Source organism: Oncorhynchus mykiss, chromosome 16, assembly GCF_013265735.2.
Source record: "Oncorhynchus mykiss isolate Arlee chromosome 16, USDA_OmykA_1.1, whole genome shotgun sequence".
Lineage (NCBI taxonomy): Eukaryota > Metazoa > Chordata > Actinopteri > Salmoniformes > Salmonidae > Oncorhynchus > Oncorhynchus mykiss.
In genome coordinates this window covers 17547776-17571623 of record NC_048580.1, presented here as the reverse complement: position 1 = coordinate 17571623, position 23848 = coordinate 17547776, and the positions used below count along the sequence as shown (strand labels likewise).

Here is a 23848-nt window from a genome sequence, read left to right as displayed (position 1 = left end):
CCACCATGTCATGGGTAGTGGTCAAGGGCTTTGTGATGTCTGGCAGTAAAAGGGGTCCAACACGTTGACAGGGTTAGGGACAAATTTGTCAGAGATTGCCAGGTTCGAATCCACAGACCGAAAACAAAAATGAATGAGTGGACATAAATATGCTTTGAAACTGCGTTTGAGCCAATCAGTTGTGTTGTGACAAGTTAGGTGTGGTATAAAGAATATTTGGTAAAAGACCAAGTCCATATTATGGCAAAAACAGCTCAAATAAGCAAAGCGAATCGACAGTTCATCATTACATTAAGATATGAAGGTCAGTCAATGCGGAAAATTTCAAGAACTTTGAAAGTTTCTTCAAGTGCAGTTGCAAAACCTTCAAGCGCTATGATGAAACTGTCTCTCATGCGGACCACCACAGGAAAGGAAGACCCAGTTACCTCTGCTGCAGAGGTTAATAAGTTCATTAGAGTCACCAGCCTCAGAAATTGAAGCCCAAATAAATGTTTCAGAGTTCAAGTAACAGATACATCTCAACATCAACTGTTCAGAGGAGATTGTGTGAATCAGGCCTTCATGGTCAAATTACTGTGAAGAAACCACTACTAAAGGACACCAATTAGAAGAACAGACTTGCTTGGGCCAAGAAACACGAGCAATGGATATTAGACTGGTGGAAATCTGTCCTTTAGTCTGATGAGTCCAAATTTGAAATTTGTGAGACACAAAGTAGGTGAACGGATGATCTCTGCATGTGTATTTCCCACCTTGAAGCATGGAGGAGGTGTGATGGTGTGGGGGGACTTTGCTGGGGACACTGTCTGTGATTTATTTAGAATTCAAGGCACACTTAACCAGCATGGCTACCACAGCATTCTGCAGCAATACGCCATCCTTGCTTAGTGGGACTATCATTTGTTTTTCAACAGGACAATGACCCAACACACCTCCAGGCTGTGTAAGGGCTATTTTACCAAGAAGGAGAGTGATGGAGTGCTGCGTCAGATGACCTGGCCTCCACAATCATCCGACCACAACCCAATTGAGATGGAATGGGATGAGTTGGACCACAGAGTGAAGGAAAAGCAGCCAACAAGTGCTCAGCATATGTGGGAACTCCTTCAAGAATGTTGGACAAGCATTCCAGGTGAAGCTGGTTGAGAGAATGCCAAGAGTGTGCAAAGGCAAAGGGTGGCTACTTTGAATAATATAATAATTTATAATATATAATAGAAAATATTATATATATTTTGATTTGTTTAACAATTTATTGTTTACTACATGATTCCATATGTGTTATTTTAGAGGTTTGATGTCTTCACTATTCTTCTGCAATGTAGAAAATAAAGAAAAACCCTTGAATGAGTAGATGTGTAAACATTTGACTGGTATTGTATATATATTGTGGAAGACAGCAGGGGAGTGGTAATTGAGGAGAGTTTTTTTTATACCTTTACTTAACTTGGCAAGTCAAGAACAAACTCTTATTTACAATGCCTAGTAACAGTGGGTTAACTGCCTTGTTCAGGAGCAGAATGACAGAATTTTACCTCGTCAGCTCGGGGATTCGATCTTGCAGCCTTTCGGTTATTAGTCCAACGCTCTAACCACAAGGCTACCTGCCACCCTAATTGAGGAGAGATATCTTGCAGGTGGCTGGCTCCACCCCCAAACCTTATATGGACTTCCTGCCCCAACGAGGAAAGGCTGTGTGTCGTTAAGCTAGGGAGTGCTTGGAAATACAGGTGGAAGCCCCAACGAGGAAAGGCTGTGTGTCGTTAAGCTAGGGAGTGCTTGGAAATACAGGTGGAAGCAGCCTGTACATAGGGGCAGAGGAGGCGCGAACCAAGCAAGGTATGAGAGCCAGAGCCGTTGGATTGCCTGTTGTGACCTGGACTGTTGGACTAACCCCTTTGTGTATCGGACCGGATTGGCTGAGAACCCAAGTGTGAGGATTACCCCTGGGAAAAAGAACAAACAAAGAGAACGGCTTGTGAGGTGATTGGTGCATTTCCCCCTCTTCCCCACTGTGTTAAAATCCCTAAATAACTTCCCCTTTGTCTTATATTTGTGCTACTGGTGCCTGTATTGTTAATCAACTTGCTGATGTGGAAACCCCACACCCTTGATCTTACTACAATATGTATAGATATTTTTTGTTGCCTGTTTCGCATGTTATTGTCATTAATACATGTCACATATCAGTTTGCAAACAATGTAAAAAAAATAATGGAGTTACTATAGCTGCATACAAACTTGGTCTCTCTTTTTGCTTTCTTAAGGCAGCTCCAAAATGCTGGTGTTTCAGTCCTATTTCAATGCTTTCTATGGTGGTGGTAATCTTCTCTATTTGTGCCGTGATTGGCTCAGTGTTCTGTCACCCATGCGTACACTACGTCACTGAAAAATCCACGGAAGATCTCAAATTCAAGCACCCTTGGGTGCTGCCATAGAGTTACATAAGAAGTGCCCATCCAAGATCATTGGCCATAGATACAATTACATTATATCTACAGTAGCTTTGATTGGACTGACTTTCAAAATCTTAGCTAGCAGTTGTCATCATGAATCAAGTAGACAATCTACTGGCAGATCCTTGTCATATGAAGAGAAATTACAGTTACAGATTAAATGTATCGGGCATTGGACATAAACGTTACGCAAATAGTTGGAAATCGCAACTTCAGCGTGTGGTTTGAAAGGAATCAGTGGCTAACTGCAAGCATTGCAAAGCAATCACTTGCCTGCTATTCAGTGCAGTGTGTGTGTGGTCCAAGTCTGGGTTTAAGGGTCTCTTTTCCAAGAGTAAAAGGATGAACATTCAACATTCGACTATGGTGGTCTGCTTAAAACATGTTGGTATTAAAGACTTGGACAGGGAGAGGTTGAAAATGTCAGTGAAGACACTTGCTAGTTGGTCAGCGCATGCTCGCAGTACACGTCCTGTTAATCCGTCTGGCCCTGCGGCCTTGTGAATGTTGACCTGTTTAAAGGTCTTACATCACAAGCCCCATGCTATGGAATAGGTGCAAACTTTATATAGGCAGAAAGAGGGAACTGAGCTGCAGCCACTACAAACTCTAGGGGGTTTAAATGTCATGATTTGGCAGCAGCTACAACACATTTATCTGATCTAATTCAAATGTGTTTTTCAATAGGCAGGATTAAATTGATCCAAGTGTATTAGACAAAAGCTGGCTTGTTGGATAAATTATAACTGATTTTCTAATTATGATAGATAAATCTCCACTCCACATTTAATTATCACTGCCTACTGCTTGCTAAAGCTATTTTCAACTATGCAAGTTATGCTTTTTTTTTGCAGGATAAGGATTGTCCTGACTTTCAAGAATGCCTGAATTGCTTAGATTTTTTTTGTAGTTTGCAAGTTTTACCATCTATTATTTCCGCTCTACAGGAGTACACGTTTCACTATAGTAGCCTACGGATAGTGGCACATGAGCATTTTCGAGGTGAACTTCAAGCTGTAGGATTTCCCCTTGAACACAAATTATGACCACATTTCCACTACCCCATAAATTATAAGTATTTATTACTTCTATATAGCTGAGCATCTCAAGGAGAACTCCATCTTTTGGAAATCCACAACACATATACTATGTAGAACAAATGTGTCAATGACAAACTCATTTTATTTAGAGCAGATAGTTGTGTTGTAACAATTGCTAAATATTGAAATTCACATACAGTATTTCAGGAGAATGTTGCCAATGATATTTAACCAGTTTTTTGCCTTTGGCTCCAAATCTGTGTATTGGACTCAAGTGCCACAAGGGAGATTTTCATCCATTATATGTCCCTCAAAGTAGAACAATATCAAATGAATTTCTGTGGCGAACTGGGGCCATTTATCTGGTGAGCTGCTTCAGCTCTTCTTGCCAGGAAATTTAACAGTCCTATTGTGAAGGAGAAGACCACAGAGAACCGATATTGGCTACATAGCTGTAGAAAGACAACATTGCGTACACCAGAGAGGTGTTCTTGTGGAGGCCGGAGCAGCATGTTATGAAGCCATGCCAGAAGGTCGCTTTGTGACCCTTCTATGTACCTCACAAGGAGAGAGGAACTGGTCGTACATCAACAGCAGTGCATTGTAAACCTGAATCCCCCCTCAGTGCAAGCCAGGCTGTGTGTGTGTGTGTGCGTGCGTTTAGAGAGAGCAATGGAGGCAATACAATTGCTTGGAAACTACAGCAGCACAGGCTTGTTGGAGGCAGTCTGAAATATAGTTCCCTCTAGTGGATTTTAGAGGTAGGCTAGTCTACTTTTTTCACCACTGTTAGATTTATGGACTAGAACTCATAAAACAGTAGGACTATAAAGCCATTGTTTATCCTTTTACTGCAGTGGACTAAATCAGGGTCATACAGAGTGTTTCTGGGTAGTCTTCAAACCAATCCACTTTGAAACCAAAGTATACACCTCACACACATGGTTAGGAGCTTTAAAAAAAGAAGACACCTACCTGTACAATGTCAGATATAGAGTTGATATGTAATACATTTTGAGTTTGCATCTCAATATTACACTTTTATGTACATCACAGAAGACTGAAATATAACAAAACCGTTTGACATGAAAACACCGTATTTATGAAATTATTCAAATTATGAATAATATTCCACCCATGAGGCCAGTAACAGGTGATTTGGTCATTTGACTGCAGGAAAGGGCTACATTAGTAAATTGTCAGTGGAGGAGCTATCCCCAAATTCCGCTACTTCTCCTATGTGCTGTCTACCATTTTTTTTTTTTTGTAAGTAAACTACCAGATTACTAGACTTCATATAGCAAAGTAAGCAAGCCCGGGCAAGCACAGTAATGAAGAGAGCTGAAGTTACCAAGTGTGTTAATATTACTGATAATAGCCATCACCTGGTATCAATATTACAGTACAGTGTTTAAATTGTTGCTATACCTCGGTCACACAGTTTACAGTAATATGCCACACCTTATGTGGCACACAGTTTACAGTAATATGCCACACCTTATGTGGCACACAGTTTACAGTAATATGCCACACCTTATGTGGCACACAGTTTACAGTAATATGCCACACCTTATGTGTCACACAGTTTACAGTAATATGCCACACCTTATGTGGCACACATACACATAGTATGGCTATTCTTAACATCACAACGGTGGTGGTCTTTGAAAATGAGTAACATTGACCCTCTCTTTTGTCACTTACCAACAGTGTTTGCCATTGAGAGCGGTCACAGTTAACTCTGTGAATGACCGTTAGAGCAACACGGTCACGGTCGGCTTGGAGTGAACCATTGTTTTGGTTTTCCAACCCCATGTGAGGCAGTTGATCTATTTTGCACCACCCAAGAGCGGTTTCCACAAGCACATCTGTCTCCAATCCACAGCCAACCGTCCACAACCACCAGCCCTTCTCAATATTCACAGACAGAAGACCCGTTTACAGCTGGTTCAAACTTGCGTCCTTGATACTGATCTTGTCCACATTCTGATTGTGATCAGATCTTGCCGCCCACCTCCAGAGGTAGTCAGACACTCATTGTGTCTGGATATCTTACAAGTGTAGACAGATCTGGACAGAGAAACCATTTAAATCATTATTTCACCCTCTAAAATCATTGACAGGTGGCACCATTGATTCATTACATCAATATGTCTTACAATAAATACATATTATTTTGAAAGAATAGCTGTAAAATAATTTGCATAAAAGAAGGGACCAGGAAATCTGGTCACAATGCAGACACAGTGAACGGCTAACAGACAATGTGGACACAATCGCAATTTGAACCAAATCGGGACAAAGGACCCATATTAGCACCAGCTATAAACAGAGCTAGAGAGTAGCTTTCTGCTTTACGCCAACCTATTGCATCATATCTGTTTATGTGGTATGAAAATCAGCCCTCCCTCAAGAGGACACATTATAAAACATTTGAGGTTGATTTCCTAACTGTCTTCCCTTAAGATTTGGTGACTTGGCTGATTTGGACAGAAAAGATAGACCTGAGTAACACAATCATGATCACAGTCATTATAAGGAGAGTGTCGTAGTGATGGTCAATGGAAAGCTTAAATATTACAAATGTAGCCTTTGGACAAGTTGGTGATGCCGTATCACTGTCAACCACAAGTGGGCGCTATATGACTACAGTTTTTCTAATTGTAGAGTGAGAAAATGGGCTGGAATGGATTTACGTGGATATGTCAATGTACTTTTCCCTCACTAGACATGAGCTACTAGATAATTCTCTCAGGTAGAATCGAGTGTTTTCACAGATGTGTATAGTTATATTCCAATATTTTCTGCCCCATTTCATTGAGTAATTGCCATGTACAGTATGAAGGATGTTCAATTACTTCAATATTGTGAGGACAGATCTACATTTCAGGTTCTTACTCTAACCAGTCATAATTAAACAGGTATGTTCATAGTGTGTATTCCTCTTCATTTTGCCACTGGTTGACTGTGTGTTCTGGATAGAGAGAAAGTACATGTCTGGTACAGTGGCCAGGTCAAGCTCTTATGTGGTTCTCTCTGGAGTGTAGTTTAATGCATATTTGGACATATTTTATACAGCACTCAGTCTGTTTCAACACTTGGGAGACTCCCTGGCCGACACAGCAGTATAGTCAAACATTATCCACAGTAAACACCAGTCAATAAATCAGCTCACAGCACAGGCTGAACCGATCCATGCACGACCCATGTGTGTGTGTGTGTATGTATATACGGTATATATTTGTGTGTGTACCAGTACTTTAACAGCTTTCATTCCTATCTGACAGGGGTGCACAGAACAGTCTCCTGAATCATGGCCCATTTAGGCGAACCATTATTGCTCCTGTCTGTACACCCACAGCTTTCGCACCCTAACCACTATCTGAATCATAGAATTGGAATGAGTAGAACATACCCATTCTAATTGGAACCACATTAGAAGGGATTGTGACTTTGTGAATTTGATCTATTTCAAATCAAAATCAAATTTTATTTGTCACATACACATGGTTAGCAGATGTTAATGCGAGTGTAGCGAAATGCTTGTGCTTCTAGTTCCGACAATGCAGTAATAACCAACAAGTAATCTAACTAACAATTCCAAAACTACTGTCTTGTACACAGTGTAAGGGGATAAAGAATATGTACATAAGGATATATGAATGAGCGATGGTACAGAGCAGCATAGGCAAGATACAGTAGATGGTATCGAGTACAATATATACATATGAGATGAGTATGTAAACAAAGTGGCATAGTTAAAGTGGCTAGTGATACATGTATTACATAAGGATACAGTCGATGATATAGAGTACAGTATATACGTATGCATATGAGATTAATAATGTAGGGTAAGTAACATTATATAAGGTAGCATTGTTTAAAGTGGCTAGTGATATATTTACATCATTTCCCATCAATTCCCATTATTAAAGTGGCTGGAGTTGAGTCAGTGTCAGTGTGTTGGCAGCAGCCACTCAATGTTAGTGGTGGCTGTTTAACAGTCTGATGGCCTTGAGATAGAAGCTGTTTTTCAGTCTCTCGGTCCCAGCTTTGATGCACCTGTACTGACCTCGCCTTCTGGATGATAGCGGGGTGAACAGGCAGTGGCTCGGGTGGTTGATGTCCTTGATGATCTTTATGGCCTTCCTGTGACATCGGGTGGTGTAGGTGTCCTGGAGGGCAGGTAGTTTGCCCCCGGTGATGCGTTGTGCAGACCTCACCACCCTCTGGAGAGCCTTACGGTTGAGGGCGGAGCAGTTGCCGTACCAGGCGGTGATACAGCCCGCCAGGATGCTCTCGATTGTGCATCTGTAGAAGTTTGTGAGTGCTTTTGGTGACAAGCCGAATTTCTTCAGCCTCCTGAGGTTGAAGAGGCGCTGCTGCGCCTTCTTCACAATGCTGTCTGTGTGAGTGGACCAATTCAGTTTGTCTGTGATGTGTATGCCGAGGAACTTAACTTGCTACCCTCTCCACTACTGTTCCATCGATGTGGATAGGGGGGTGTTCCCTCTGCTGTTTGCTGAAGTCCACAATCATCTCCTTAGTTTTGTTGACGTTGAGTGTGAGGTTATTTTCCTGACACCACACTCCGAGGGCCCTCACCTCCTCCCTGTAGGCCGTCTCGTCGTTGTTGGTAATCAAGCCTACCACTGTTGTGTCGTCCGCAAACTTGATGATTGAGTTGGAGGCGTGCGTGGCCACGTAGTCGTGGGTGAACAGGGAGTACAGGAGAGGGCTCAGAACGCACCCTTGTGGGGCCCCAGTGTTGAGGATCAGCGGGGAGGAGATGTTGTTGCCTACCCTCACCACCACCAGTGTTACAGATATGACCCACTGTATTGATTGAAATATAAAAAACATGTGTATAATCTAAACTCCACTCACCCTGCGCATAATACAGTCTCCATCTAAACATAATGTGGAGCATAGATTGCATAAACAGATCGGCTCTACAGTTTAGAAGAGGGAGTAATGGTAATTCAAGTGTATGTGTTCTGACTAACCAACCTGCCTTCCTTCCGACCCTCGACCCTACACACGTTCAATTGCTTGCCTGCAAAGTAAACACAGCGAGCCATAGGAATGTTATCCCAAACCTACTAATTTTCCTTGATTACATATTTTTCAGCTGAAATTGCCCTTTTCCCCTTCCTATTGCTCTTGTTTATTTTCTTCCCTTGCTCCTCTCCTCCTTCATTGCTTTCTTTATTTGCACATAATTAGGGATGATTAACTGGCAGACAGATGCCCTGTAGTTCCGGCGACAAGGGTAGGGTAGTGAACAAGAGGGAGGAGGTTTGTGGGGGTGGAGGGCGACGTGTTTGTGGTAGAGGGTTTGGGTGGATGGCAGGTTCTCAGTGATTGAGAGTTCTCGTCTCGGCTTGGTCTGCTTCCTGGGTCATTTGTTCTCACAAGAATCTTCTTCCTTCCTCTTCTCTTTTTTTTTTTTTTTACAACAGTTGAAGCTTTGGGACATAGCAGGTCATTCCTTCCTGTCTTTAGATCATAACCCACAAGGCGAATGTGGTTGTTCCATCCAGGGCAAGCAGTGAGGTGTTGGTACACAGAAACAGCAACGCAGAGCAGTAAAGAAATGACAGCCTATCTTGGTTCAGATACATGCGTCACGATTTTGTGAAGAAGTTATACCCATAAACCTGATGACTATTTACAGTATGTGTGAAACTTTTTTTTCTCTGTTAATTATGGCTGGTCGTAATACCACTATGTAACATCACTTGAAACGTGACGTTCCTAGCCTTGGACTTTCTATTGGGAACAACAGACCTAATTTGTCCAGATACTAGAAAACCAGACATATTAAATGGGGTTTCATTCAGCCCTCTGTGAAAAGGATGATGTGCAATACAGTAGCACTCAAATAGAATTTGGTAATATTTGTTTTGTATTAGTTCAAAAAAAAGAGAGAAAAAAGCCCCTTCTATGCATTCTCTAACACCCTGAGGTCTCAGGAACAACTCCTGTAAGTTTGTACACGTGTGAAGAGTGTCTACTTTTCCATAGGCCTTGATAGCTTCTTTTGTCTTTGATGAAATGGGTCACTCTCACAGAGAAATGAGGGACCGGGAGAAGAGAGAGAAGAGCGAGACCAGAAGGAGAGTGAGAGATGTGTGGTTATTCTGGCAGGTCTGAGCAGCATGAGGCACTATGCCAACAGAAACTCTCCCTCTCTCTCTCTCTCTTTGTAACACACAAACACGTACGTACACACACACACATACTTTCCCCTCGCCTGAGATTGTTTGTGCATGGATTTGTCCACAGAAATTATTTTTTAAATAAACACGGAATTATTCACCTCATAGACGAGCCTAAATAATGATTGTTAAATCATAGTGGCACCCCTTCAAACCTAACAACATTCAACAATATACCTAATAGCATGGACCTAAAAAACACTGTTTCACCATTTCAACATTCGTCCAAACGTGGAGACAGAAAGCACACTTTATGATAGCATCAGAATCTATTGTGGTATAACCTTACCATTGAAACCTGTGTAAATACTTCAGAATGATTATGCCTGTGTTGATAAAACATCATTATGTGTGAGACATAATGATTTTCTGTGTTTCTCCAGAATACACAACTGTGGTGGTCACAGGGTAAAGGTGTACAGACACACATTGACACTGCGAAAAATAGTTTCCTGGAAAAGGACTGAGTCACTGAAAGCGTCTCTGGAATGACAATATGTCTACATACAGTATCTACAAAACAGTGTATGTACAAAACAGTGTTAAGATCACAGAACATAGCAGCATTGCACTGTGCGGAACCCTGTTTTATCCTATTTACAGTGCATTCGGAAAGTATTCAGACCACTTGACGTTTTCCACATTCTGTTATGTTACAGCCTTAGTCTAAAATTGATTAAATATACTTTTCTTTCAAATGTATTAAAAATACAAAACAGAAATGCCTTATTTACATAAGTATTCAGACCCTTTGCTATGAGACTCTAAATTGAGCTCAGGTGCATCCTGTTTCCATTGATCATCTTTGAGATGTTTCTACAACTTGATTGGAGTCCAGCTGTGGTAAATTCAATTGATTGGACATGATTTGGAAAGTCACACACCTATCTATATAACATCCCACAGTTGACAGTGCATGTCAGAGAAAAAGCTAAGCCATGAGGTTGAAGGAATTGTCCATAGAGCTCCGAGACAGATTTGTGTCAAGGCACAGATCTGGGGAAGGCTAGCAAAAACTTTCTGCAGCATTGAAGGTCCCCAAGAACACAGTGGCCTCCATCATTCTTAAATGGAAGAAGTTTGGAACCACCAAGACTTTTCCTAGAGCTGGCCGCTCGTCCAAACTGAGCAATCGGGGGAGAAAGGCCTTGGTCAGTGAGGTGACCAAAAACCTGATGTTCACTCTGGCAAAGTGGAAATGGGAGAACCTTCCTGCCATCTCTGCAGCACTCCACTAATCAGGTCTTTATGGTAGAGTGGCCAGGTGGAAGCCACTCCTCAGTAAAAGGCACATGACAGTCCGCTTGGAGTTTGCCAAAAGGCACCTAAAGGACTCTCAGACCATGAGAAACAAGATTCTCTGGTCTGATGAAACCAAGATTGAATTATTTGGCCTGACTGGGGTGAAGGTTCACCTTCCAACAGGACAATGACTCTATGCACACAGCCAAGACAATGCAGGTTGGGCTTTGGGACAAGTCTTTGAGTGGCCCAGCCAGAGCCCGGACTTGAACACGATCTAACATCTCTGGAGAGACCTGAAAATAGCTGTGCAGCGATGCTCCCCATCCAACCTGACAGAGCTTAAGGGGATCTGCAGAGAAGAATGGGAAAAACTCCCCAAATACAGGTGTGCCAAGCTTGTAGCGACATAATCGAGAAGACTCAAGACTCAATCGCTGCCAAAGGTGCTTCAACAAAGTACTGAGTAAAGCGTCTGAATATTAATGTTTGTGATATTTCAGTTTTTAATGTTTAATAAATTAGCAAAAGATTCTAAAAACCTTTTGTTTTGTCATAGATTGAGTATAGATTGAGGGGGAAAAAAACTCTTTAATCCATTTTAGAATAAGGCTGTAACGTAACAAAATTTAGAAAAAGTCAAGGTGACTGAATACTTTCTGAATGCACTGTATGTCTCCCTAGGCCTACTGGGTGAGACACAGGGCTGCATGAGGAATGTGGCTGGCTTGGCCCATGTGTGTTTTATGTATTCTGTAAACTGCGTGTGCTCTGCGTGTGGAGGTGCATTCACAGCAGGCCTTTAGGGGATTTGAGATTGAGCCAAATCGTGGCACAATATCTCTTCAAACTCTAATTGCCAACTTCCAATCACGCTGTTTACCCTCTTCCACCTCCAGTTTGTTCACTCAGACTCCCCTTCCTAACCTCCACCCACTATTGTTGTTGACTTCATTAGAATGGATGGGTTCAACAAAAGGATCTACCTATGTCGATCAGAAGGATGGTAAATAAAACAATAGATAATACAATACTTTATTACATTATTACTCTAATAGCACGAATATACAAAATAAAATGTACAATACAACAATATTACAACGCGTGTCAGTAGAGTGTGTCTGCGTTGTGCCGTGAGTTGTTGTTTTATCTGTTTTTTTTTAGATCTGATTTTACTCCTCGCTTTAGTTACTTGATGTGAAAGAGTTCCACGTAGTCATGGCTCTATGTAGTACTGTGCATTTCAGAGTCTGTTCTGGATTTGGGGACTGTGAAGAGACCCCTGGTGGCATGTCTTGTATGCGGCTGTGAGTTGCGTGGTAGCTGTTTGAACAGACAGTTTGTTGCTTTCAATTGAGTCCCCTCATTTATAATAACAGAAATAATAATAATTTTCTTGATGAAGACCGTGTCCATCTACTGAGTATACTCCATGAAATATCAGCCATGAAAGAATGTCTGTAACGTTTATTTTTTCTGGCTTTCCCCTTCAACACACCACCCAGTCCCAAGCCAGCAGACCTTGGCGGTCCATGGTAAGAAATCTGCCAAATGTGGTGTTGTGGTGAACCAACACGCCGCCACCTCAAAGCAGACTAAATCAACGCAAACCATCTTGAACTAATTGTCGGGTTGACAAGGGTAGTGGATGGGGAACGGGAATGCCATAACCCAATGGATTGATTACGTTCTCGTGGATCTGGTCTCCATAACCTGGCCTTGACTTTGACGGTAGACCACAGCGACCAGAGCTTCAGCTTCAACCCAAACATCTGACATCTGAACAGGGCACTAAATCTAACTTATCTTGAATGTAACTCGACCCCTTTAAAAAAAATTCCCAACGCACAAAAGCTGAACATATTTGTGATAGTGTAGGGTTGAAATGTGTTTTAGCGTTCACAGCTGGTTGTGGTGTGGTGAGAGAGAGAGAGAGAGAGAGAGAGAGATCTGACTGCCATTCAAAATCCAAACTGAAGTGATGTGTGAACCAGCACCATGGTTTCTGAAACTGGGACAGGGCTTAGATGAATCCTCTGGTGACCTCAATCACCAGACTGACCTGCTCTCCAAATACCTAAAAAAAAATCAGGTTCCATAGTACAGTCAATGACATTAGGGTGTCTTGGAAACTCGGGTAATAAGGTCACTGTCAGGACTGGGTGTGTTGTGACGCGGAACATGTTTAAATTTTGCTACTTTTCCTGAACAACAACAACACCCTTCAGCTGCGTTTTTCTGCTACCAACCTTTACAATAGTTGGCATGTGTTTGTGTTCACCTCATCTACCGATCTCACCAAAGTGAATTTGACTCAGTACATTTGGACTTGTACTGTACACGCTAGCCATGTATAAGTGAATGAAAATCATTTTAGTTTATATCTTTAGTTGTGCTCGGGGCAGGGCACTGGGACTCTCCATTCACTCCAGATTTTTGTCATCTAAGGTTTCAGGGGGGTTAGCTCATATGGAAAGCTGATTCCAGAGGTTGCTTCATCTCACATGGTTTCAATCGCAGTGTCCTGGAGACCTGTGGCTCTGCAGCGGACCCTCTCCCTGGGACTCTGTGGCCTAGGGCAGGTCTAGGTACTGGGGAGAAGCAGAAGAGAGTAGGGGAAGGGAGGGTGGTGCAGCACTGTAAATGACACCTCTGTATTGTACTCGTCAGGTCCATCACCCTCCTTCCTCCTTCCACATGTTTTTATTAAATCTTGAAAAATGACATGGTGAATCATTAGGGGAAGTGTCCCCTTTCACTTGTGCCCCCTTTCCTCTGTGTTTTACACACAAAACAAGTGCATTCCTATCCATGACATTTGACAAATGCAGCTTTTCATTTGGATTGAAATATTCAGCATTCAAACCATTGTCAGGAAAAAGGAAATTGGCCGTTTTTGTTTTGTATCCAAAGCAGTGGGAAAAGGATGAAATGAAGTGGGATGGTATTGGTGAGAACGGGGTGATGGAATATTTCCAGCAGCACATACCTTTAAATAAAGAGCTCCTTTTCCCCATTTGGTGGAACGGGGCTGTTCTTGACGTCCGTTGGTGTCAGCGGTGGGCTCCGTGGAGGTGCTGTGTGTGTTCACATGGATCCTGTGGAGAGGAGAGGGACGGGGTCGCTCCAGGTCAACGACAAGCTCTGCAGGAGGATGTGCTGGTGGTGGTGCAGTCTAACCATGTCTGGTGCTGATACGGGCCCATAGAACCCGTCTGTGAGTAGAGCTCTGCCTATAGGCACTGACAGACAAACTACTGTATAGAATGCAACAGATGGTGCTACTGCTGTGAGAAGTGGGTACAATCACCTATGCTACGGCATGCTGGCTAGCTTTCACATTTTTATTTTCATTCTCACACAGGTCAGGAGTGTTATTTGGGCTATCATTTAGTCAACATTAATAAACAAAACTTCTGTTTTGTGGGAAAAAGTGCTGGGCATTAGTGCTCCTTCCGACTAATGTGAGTGTATTTGACTATTCCTTTGAGAATTAGCCATGTGCAATGGAATTCAATCTCTATTATGGAATCAAGTGGGTTGGGTCGATTACAGTTAAGGATGAGGAAACACTGTTGTGTAACCAGTTACCGATAGGCTTAGAGTCTGTATGGTACGTGGTATGTATCAGTTCTAGACTGCTGCTGTACTATGTACTGGTATTAGTATAATGACTGAGTGGGTCTGGTCTGATCTGGTCTAGTGGCTACAACATAGAGATTAGATCTCTTCCAGAGCTGCATTCTACAACAAACAAGCGCCCCCATAAATGGAGGAGATTTCCTCAGCCATGGCTGCAGACATAAACATTGGTCCTCATTGATGGACTGAGACTGAAGTAATTAAGGTCTACCACCATCATTAGTCCAATTAGGGTTCAATGCCTATAAATCCACTGGGCTTTCCTTATTTCAGTTGTTTGCCACAGTTGGAAAAGGGGGGGGGGGAAGTATACTAAAATTACAGAACGTTTGTTTAAAAAAAATGCCCAGGAGACAGAATTCCCCCTCATCTGAACACATTCTTTGCTTTCCTTCTCAGTCGGCCAGCGAGGTAGAGTTGCTCTCAGATTCCAAGGGGCACTGGTGTTGTGTTGGGTACTGCCACTTCTGACAGTGATCCCCCTAGCTTAACAAAGATAAGACATCTGGGCCCTCACCGGGTCAGGTTTGTGAACTATGTCCAGGTTTACCATGATAGGATGTCAGTGTCTGCCTCTGTTGGTTGGCTGGGCTTTAATTATATACTGTATGGGTTAGATAAAGACTCAAGTCCTCAGGCTGTTTGTGTCCTGTGACTTTGACTTGGTTTAGCATCAGATCTTCCAAGTCTAGAGATGCTCATTTATGAAATAGAGACGCAGGTTTCTCTTGATGTTGTGTGATGCTCCAAGCTTTGGTTATGTTTTAAAGGCTCAACTCATACAATAATGCATTTTCTATGGTTTAACTCTAGCATAGCATTGGAAATTGTAAGGCATTAGAAGGCCAACATCCCGGAGTTGCCTCTTCATGGTTGACAGGGAGACTGGTGTTTTGCAGGTACTATTTAATGAAGCTGCCAGTTAAGGACTTGTACTTTTCCTCTTGCTCAGTTGTGCACCGAGGCCTCCCACTCCTCTTTCTATTCTGGTTAAGCCAGTTTGTGCTGTTCTGTGAAGGGAGTACGTAGTAAACAGCATTGCACGAGATCTTCAGTTTCTTGGTAATTTCTCGTATGGAATAGCCTTTCTTAGAACAAGAATAGACTGACAAATTTCATAAGAAAGTTCTTTGTTTCTGGCCATTTTGGGCCTGTAATCAAATCCACAAATGCTGATGCTCCAGATACTCAACTAGTCTAAAGAAGGCCAGTTTTATTGCTACTTTAATCAGGACAACCGTTTTTGGCTCTGCTAACATTGCAAAATGGTTTTCTAATGATCAGTTAGCCTTTTAAAAGGATAAACTTGGATTAGCTAATACAACGTGCCATTGGAACACAGGAGTGATGGTTGCTGATAATGGGCCTCTGTATGCCTTTGTAGATACTCCATAAAGAAATCTACTGTTTCCAGATACAATAGTAATTTGCAACGTTAACAATCTCTACACTGTATATCTGATCAATTTAATGTTATTTTAATGGACAAAAAATGTGCTTTTCTTTCAAAAAATTTCTAAGTGACCCCAATCTTTTTAATGGTAGTGTACATACATTTTACATCCACATTTTGCATACACATTTGACATACATGGGACTTTTATATAAAGCAGTCACATAGGAATAATACATAACAATAATACATTACCAATAAGCTCTTTAATCCCAACCCTCAGCCACTCTCAGCCCATCCCACATATCACCATAGACGACCCTCATTTGGTGTCCATGTGCCATATATTTTTCAATTGTGCTGTGATGTTTTACATACATTTTGAACCTTTCTAAAGGTGTAGTATCCACAGATTGTGAGATAAACATGAAAACCTTTCCTACGGATATTATTATATTTTTCATTGACTGACTATGGCTTTCCAACACGGCTATTTGTAAGGTTCATTTTAAGTGAATGTTGTGATTTTTAACCATCCCTGAACCTGTGACCAGAAACAAGCAACATAGGGGAATAAATTATCTGGTGATTTTGTCTCTTCGCAGCAAAATCTACAGAGCTGAGATTGTTGTATGTCCCATATATATATATATATATATATATATATATATATATAGCATTCTGTTGGTGGCAAGACTTTTATATAATAATTTAAATAGAAAACTCGAAGTGTTGAACCAAGTGTTGTTTTTTGCACCAGTTCATAAACCATGTGCCATGGAATCTGTACATTGTAAATCATTTCCCATTTATTTTACAACCTGTATGTCATCAAATTAAAATTGTATTTTTTTCTATTTATGACAATTCCTTCCAGCCAATATGTATCTTTAATATATAGTAGGCAAACAAGTTCTGATCAGTCTGGTAAAATCTTTGTTATTCTATGTGCTATGCATTTTGCCAGGATTTTCGCATCATAACATTGAAGTGCAAGAGGCCTCTAATTTTTTTAATGGGCTGAATCTTTCTACTTACCACCTGGGTCCTGTTTCAGTAATAATGAAATCAGACCTTCTTGTTGAGTACCTGAAATTCTACCATTTTTATAGGAGTAATTCAAATAATCAGTGGTGTAAAGTACTTAAGTAAGGGAAGACCCCCCTGAAATGGACAAAAATGAATGGGATCAATACCACTCAATTGGACGTTGTTTCATTCAAAGTTGATTGCAAATGCCATATGGCAAATGTCAAGTGTAACACTGCAAAAATCCAATAGATGGCGAGTGCGCTCCACCGTAATTTTTCATATTAAAAATGTAACACAAGTCAAGACCCAAGAGTAAAATTTTGAAAATTTGAAAAAAAAATTAAAACCTTATCACCCCCTTACAAAAGTGCTTTCTGGACCGTTTTTGAATGAGCTATCGGACAGAAACGTTGGGGTCCGTCTCTATGGGCCGAGGCGGTTTCAATGCACCTAGTCTTGCGACTTTCTAAATGTTGTCATTTTTGTGATGTCAAGATTAATTTAAGTTATTGCAAATGTACGAGGATGGTTCTCGGAACCTTCTAGAGCCACATACCTCACCATGGACTATCGACTTCACCTCTAGAACAGGTTTACAAAGTTTCAGAGCTCTAGGTCTGACGGTTCTATCGAATTGTGCTTCTAACCCTAACTGTTCTCTCGCTGTCACTCAAAAGCACCTGCAATTTAGGGCCAGGCATCATTATGGGCCTACTTTTTTCATGGTCGCTGAGCTCAGACCGAGCAAACTACGGTCTAGCGGGGCATCTCGTTGAACTCGGCACAACCTAGAGATTATGGTAATGCCATTGCAGGCTCTGAGTGTCTTTAAGCACCGCACTCTGTCACTCCATCCTTGCTGTGTGTGTGTGTTGGGAGAAATGACTGACTTACAGTTCATGAGGGTTGCCTAATCACACACATGAAGTTTTGAAAAGATCAGACCTTTTTAACCCTTCGAAACAGCACTTATGACACCATTTTAAGGAACTACCGGTTGACACAGGAAGCTGAAAGTGAACACATATCCTCCTTGGGGTAGGCACTTATAGAATTTATAAACGTATTTACCGGGGGTTGAATGAGTCTGTTATTTCAGAAAATCACAGAAATCTCGCAGAGCTCCAAAACACACTTAAAAAAGATTTGTATGAACACGCTGCAATGGTATCTAACTTTTTGGGGGAAAAAACACATTTTTTTGAACATCACCAATTGTACATTGTACAATTTCTCTTAAATTACGATAAATGGCTGGTTTTTTTTCCTGACACCGTAGGTTCATTTACTTTGACGTGAAGCGGTCAAATTAGCACTCTATTTTTGTTTTTGGCCTTTAATCCCAGAAAAATGACCATAACTCTAAAAGCGTTGAGACCAACTGGGACCAACTGCCCATTATGCCAAACCTATACTCACCAAGTTTCGTCTTCGAAGTCTTTTCCGTTTAGGAGAAAAGGCCACGTCGTGATTGGTGATGTTTTGTACATTTGCAATATGATTCCATTCGCCCTCTGGTGGGATTTACCGGGACAGCGAAAAAATGACCACAATTTGAACATTTAGTAAAACGGAAACCAAATGTCCGAGAGACTTCGTTCGATGACTTCCCAGAAGATCCGTCCCTGTTGCACGTTCGCGGACGTCTAGTAAGGGACCGTACATTTGCAATATGGACTTTCTCACCAACCATATATCAAATGTCAAAATGTTCCCGCTCATGTATGTAAAAATACTTTAAAGTACTACTTAAGTAGTTTTTGAGGAATCTGTACTTTACTTTACTATTTATATTTTTTGACAAATTTTACAATTACTTCACTACATTCCTAAAGAAAATATTGTACTTTTATCTCCAGACATTTTCCGTGACAACCAAAAGTTCTCATTACATTTTGAATGCTTAGCAGGACAGGACAATTGTGAAATTCAAGCACTTATCTGTCATGCCTGCTCCCGCTCTTCCCCTCCCTGGCGCTTGAGGGCGCCAAGCTGCCCTGCATTACGCACTCCTGCCACCATCATTACGCACACCTGCCTTCGCTCGTCACATGCATCAGCGATATTGGACTCACCTGGACTCAATCACCTGATTATTACCTCCCAGTATATTTGTCAGTTCCCCAGCTCTGTTCGCCGCTGCTGCATTGATTGTTGTCTGTCTTTGTGTTTCCCAGTCCTGATGCTGTTCCTGTCCTGTTTCATGTCCGTTCCTAATTAAATGTCAACTCCCCGTACCTGCTTCTCTTCTGCAGCATCGTTCCTTACAACATGCAGCAGCCATTAAATGAAGCATTGGGGAGTCTGGGGGCTGCCGCCAATGGAACCTGCCGCCGATGAAATGTCAACTCCCCGTACCTGCGTCTCTTCTGCAGCGTCGTTCCTTACACTTATCAAGAGCACATGTGGCCATCCCTACTGCCTCTGGCCTGGCTGACTCACTAAACATAAAATACATATTTTGTCAATAATCTCTGTGCTGGAGTGTGAACCTGCCTATCCATACATTTTTAAAACAAGAAAATGGTGACTTCTGCTTTGCTTAATATAAGGATTTTTAAGTGATTTATACTTTTACTTAACTATCAAAAATAAAAGTATAAAAAGTGAATGTAATTGCTCAAATATACTTAAGTATATCTAAAAAACAAATGCTTTTAGACTTTTACTCAAGTGGTATTTTATTGGCTGACTTTCACTTTTACTTGAGTAACTTTCTATTAAGGTATCTATACTTTTACTCAAGTATGACAATTGGATACTTTTTCCACCACTGCTAATAATGGATCTTTGAGTACATCAAAACATGTCTGATATCCCTCTACTGGTATACCATCAAGCCCTGGTGTTTTTCCAGACTGAAAAGATGTTATTGCCTCAAAGTTATTCTCCTGTAAGTTGGCCTTCACACAGGTCTTTCTGTAAATTTGTTAATTTTACATTATTACTATTAAGAAATAAACATTACAGTTAACATCATTCCGTGGAAATGGAGGAGACTGAAAAGAAAACATATGCTTAAAATATTTAGCAAAATATAATTTGGTGAATCATGATTGACTTATTTGTAATGAGTTTCTGTAAACTATTTTTGGTAGCATTTCTATGTTGAAGATTCAAGAAACATTTTGTGCATTCTTCAACATTTCCCATCCAATTCGCTTTATTTCTGTAATACATTGCACTTGATCATTCTTGAATAAGTACCTCCAATTATTTTTGTTCTTCCTCTAACCTATTTTGTGCCTCTATAGTACAGTTTCCATTACCATCTACCTGCACCGTTACTTCCTCTATTTCTTGTATTAGTCTAATCTCTTTTGACCTAAACTGCTTTTGTTTTGATGATGAGTATTGTATTGAATGTCCTGTAAAAGTACATTTAAAAGTGTCCCATACAATAAGGGGATATGTTGTAACTATGTTGTGCAGGAAAAAAAGTCAATTCTGAATTATTTTATCTTAGTTACAGTTTTTTACAGTCACTTTGGCACTAATTTCAGAACCTTGGTTGTCATTTTTCAAAACTCTAGACACAACTCACAACCGATGATCAAATTGCACATTTTTCAAAACTCTAACACTTTTCCAATTGCTTTGACACAATACACTTAAAGGTAAGATAATTTGTTCATAGAACTAAAATCACCTGTTCAAAATGACACAACTTAACATCAAAGTATTGCTATTTCAAAATGCAAAAGGTGTCATTTCATTACAATGATCTAACTATCAATTGATACAACTGCTCAAAATGATAACTGTTGCATTACTCTTATAGTTTTATGGAAACTGACTAACAATATTCCATGTTTAGATCCTGAAAGTTTCAGGATAACAAGACCCATTGACACCAATTACCGTGGAACATGAACCAATTGGACTGCATTATCTATGTATGCAAAATTTCATCATTCTTTATCAGACACTGTTTCTATGATCCCATGTACCACTATTCCAGACCATGTTTTCAGATTTGACATGACTGTACACTCACTGGCCACTTTATTAGGTAGACCTATCTAGTACTGGGTAGGACACCCTTTTGCCTCCACAACAGTCTGAATTATTCACGGTGTTGTACGTTAAGAGATGCCCTTCGGCACACCACTGTTTTAAATGACTGTTATTTGAGCATTTGTGGCCTTTCTGTCAGCTTGAATGAGTCTGGACATTCTTCTCTGACCTCTCATTAACAAGATATTTTTGCCCACAGTAACTGCCAACTCGTTACTAATGATTGATTTCACATTGTGGTATGAGTACATAGTGAAATGAGCGGTAACCACCTACAACAACATAGCGATAACATGGAGCCAGCAGGTGATCCAGGTCACAATAGAAGTCAAGCAGTGGGAGGAAGACGAGGAAGACGTGGTGGTCAAAGGAATGGTAGGAGACGAGCACCCCTTCTGAGAGGTGGACGTGGGCCTCGTTTGAGAGTTGGGGGGGAACGTGGTAGATGACAAGGCCACGGACCAAGACAGCTGCAGCAACAGCAAAGTGTCCAATGAAATCCGAGCAATACTTGTAGACCATGTCATAACTCATGGCATGACAATGTCTGAGGCCGCTACAATGATTCAACCAAACCTCAGAAGGTCAACTGTGGCCTCAATCATCAGAACTTTCCGCAATGAGAACCGGTCTTCAGCATGCACTAAACATTAGGCTCCTCTCAATTGTCAAATGACTGTATACTGCATGCCAATGTGTACCACAGAGTAGGTGATGTGACTAAATGTGTTCTTACTGTAATTTTCCCTGCAGAATTGAGACTAGGCCAAATAGGGGATGCAGAGGCAAAGTTCTGATTGACCAACAAGAGTGGGCTGTGGTCAATATGGTTCGGGCAAGAAATGATTTTTGGCTTACAGAAATTCGGCAGCACATCTTGGACAATGACGACATGTTCTACAATGTGGAAGCCATAAGTTTGCTGACTATTGCGCGGATGCTGAAAAGGCACCAGGTGTCTCTAAAACAGCGATACCGTGTGGGCCTTTTGAAAGAAATGCGGACAGAATGAAGCAACTGAGGACGGAGCATGTCCAGGTATGTTCAGTTTTTCGATGCCTGTTGTGAAAAATGATTATAAATGATTATAATCAGTAATTCTCTTTCCAAAATGTATTTTTAGAGGGTGATCGAGCTGGATGCTGACGGAAACCATCACAAATTCCTCTTTTTGGATGAGGCAGTCTTTAACCTGGCCAAGACAAGGAGGAGAGGTCGGAATTTCATTGGCCAGCGGGCAACCATCCATATACAGTACCTGGACAACGTGGGGCCAACGTCACCATGTATGCGGCTATATCGGAAGATGGTGAGGTGGGACGCAGACCTCATATTGGATCATATAATGCAGCTCTCCTTGTAACCTTCCTTGATGAGTCAAATCAGGTCTGTAGAGCTGATGGCGTGACCTATGTCATTGTGTGGGATAATGTCAGGTTCCACCATGCACAAATGGTGCAAGCATGGTTTCAGGCCCATCCACAATTTATCACCCTGTACTCACCCACATACTCTCCTTTTCTTAACCCGATTGAGGATTTTTCTCCACATAGAGGTGGAAGGTATATGATAGGTGCCCTCACAAACAAGCCACCCTTCTCAAGGCCATGGATGACGCATGCAATGACATCACAGCAGGCCAGTGTCAGGCCTGGATTCCCCATGCCCGAAGATTCTTCCCAAGATGTTTGGCTAATGAAAACATCCATTGTAATGTGGATGAGAACCTGGGGCCAAATCCACAAGACAGGGTTGATGGAAATATAGAACTACAGTAATCAATCTTTTGTTTTGCTTTCAACAGTAAGCCAGGTGAGGAACACTGCAGTTGACGTTTTACTGTAGTTTTTTTCTATTTTGTAGCTAATTATTTTAGCTTTGATTAAAAAAAAACCTATATTGTGATTTTATTGTATTTCATCAATGGATTTCAGATTTTGTTCAATGATTCCACTGTCTGTAGTATTCTCTCTACTAGTCCTTTTACGGTGACGTATTTATGTGTAGTAATATAATGAAACATGTACATATTTTGTATTACAATATTTAATGACTGTACGAAAAACTACACAGTGAAACTATTGGTATCTTGTGTGTGGGTGAACTAAATAAATGTTCCTATGGTATTTCATGATGAGTTATTTGAACCAATGATTCCTCGTCCACGTGGCAATTCTGTAAGAGTCATATGGAGGCCAATTAGATGGTGGTCCGATCACATTTCTGTCTCCTATTAATACTTTTTGTACTTTTGATGGCAGCAAAAACGAGACGAGGAAGTAATCAAGACGGCTAGCTTGATTAAGCCTCCTCCATGTATATCTCACGAGGTCAGGGTTTTTCAGCCTCCGTATATCCACTAGTTCTAATGTATCCATGATATTTGTAATCTTCTTGAGTGCTTGAGGGTGATAATTTGTAGTGTGATTACCTTTACGATTCATTGAGATACTTAAAACCATATTATAATCTCCTACCATAATAAAATATTAATTTATTGCTTGTGAGCTCAATAGATTATTATATATATTTTCAAAGAAGTGTGAATCATCATTTGGCCGATATAGATGAATTAGCCCTGTTTTTGGTCCAATAGCATATTTAAAAGAATCTATCTTCCTTGAGGATCTGTTTGTGCAATCGGATCAAAATGTGTATGAATTACTATAAAGGTTAGGTGAAGGGTTAGCTAAAAGGGTTAAGGTGAGGGAAGGGTTAGCTAACATGCTATATAGCTGAAAAGTAGCAAAAAAATAGTTGCTAATATATATATATTTTTAAAGTTCTCTGTGATGAGATTCG

At 41.0% G+C, this 23848-nt stretch overlaps 1 long non-coding RNA gene across 1 annotated transcript; it reads left to right on the top strand.

The window, feature by feature from the left end:
* Nucleotides 1-1741: 1741 nt before the first annotated feature.
* On the top strand, nt 1742-23419 carry LOC110491488. The gene is made up of 3 exons (XR_002468843.2): nt 1742-1986; nt 21800-22084; nt 22170-23419. It is a non-coding gene; the product is annotated as an uncharacterized LOC110491488 (long non-coding RNA).
* Nucleotides 23420-23848: the final 429 nt, after the last annotated feature.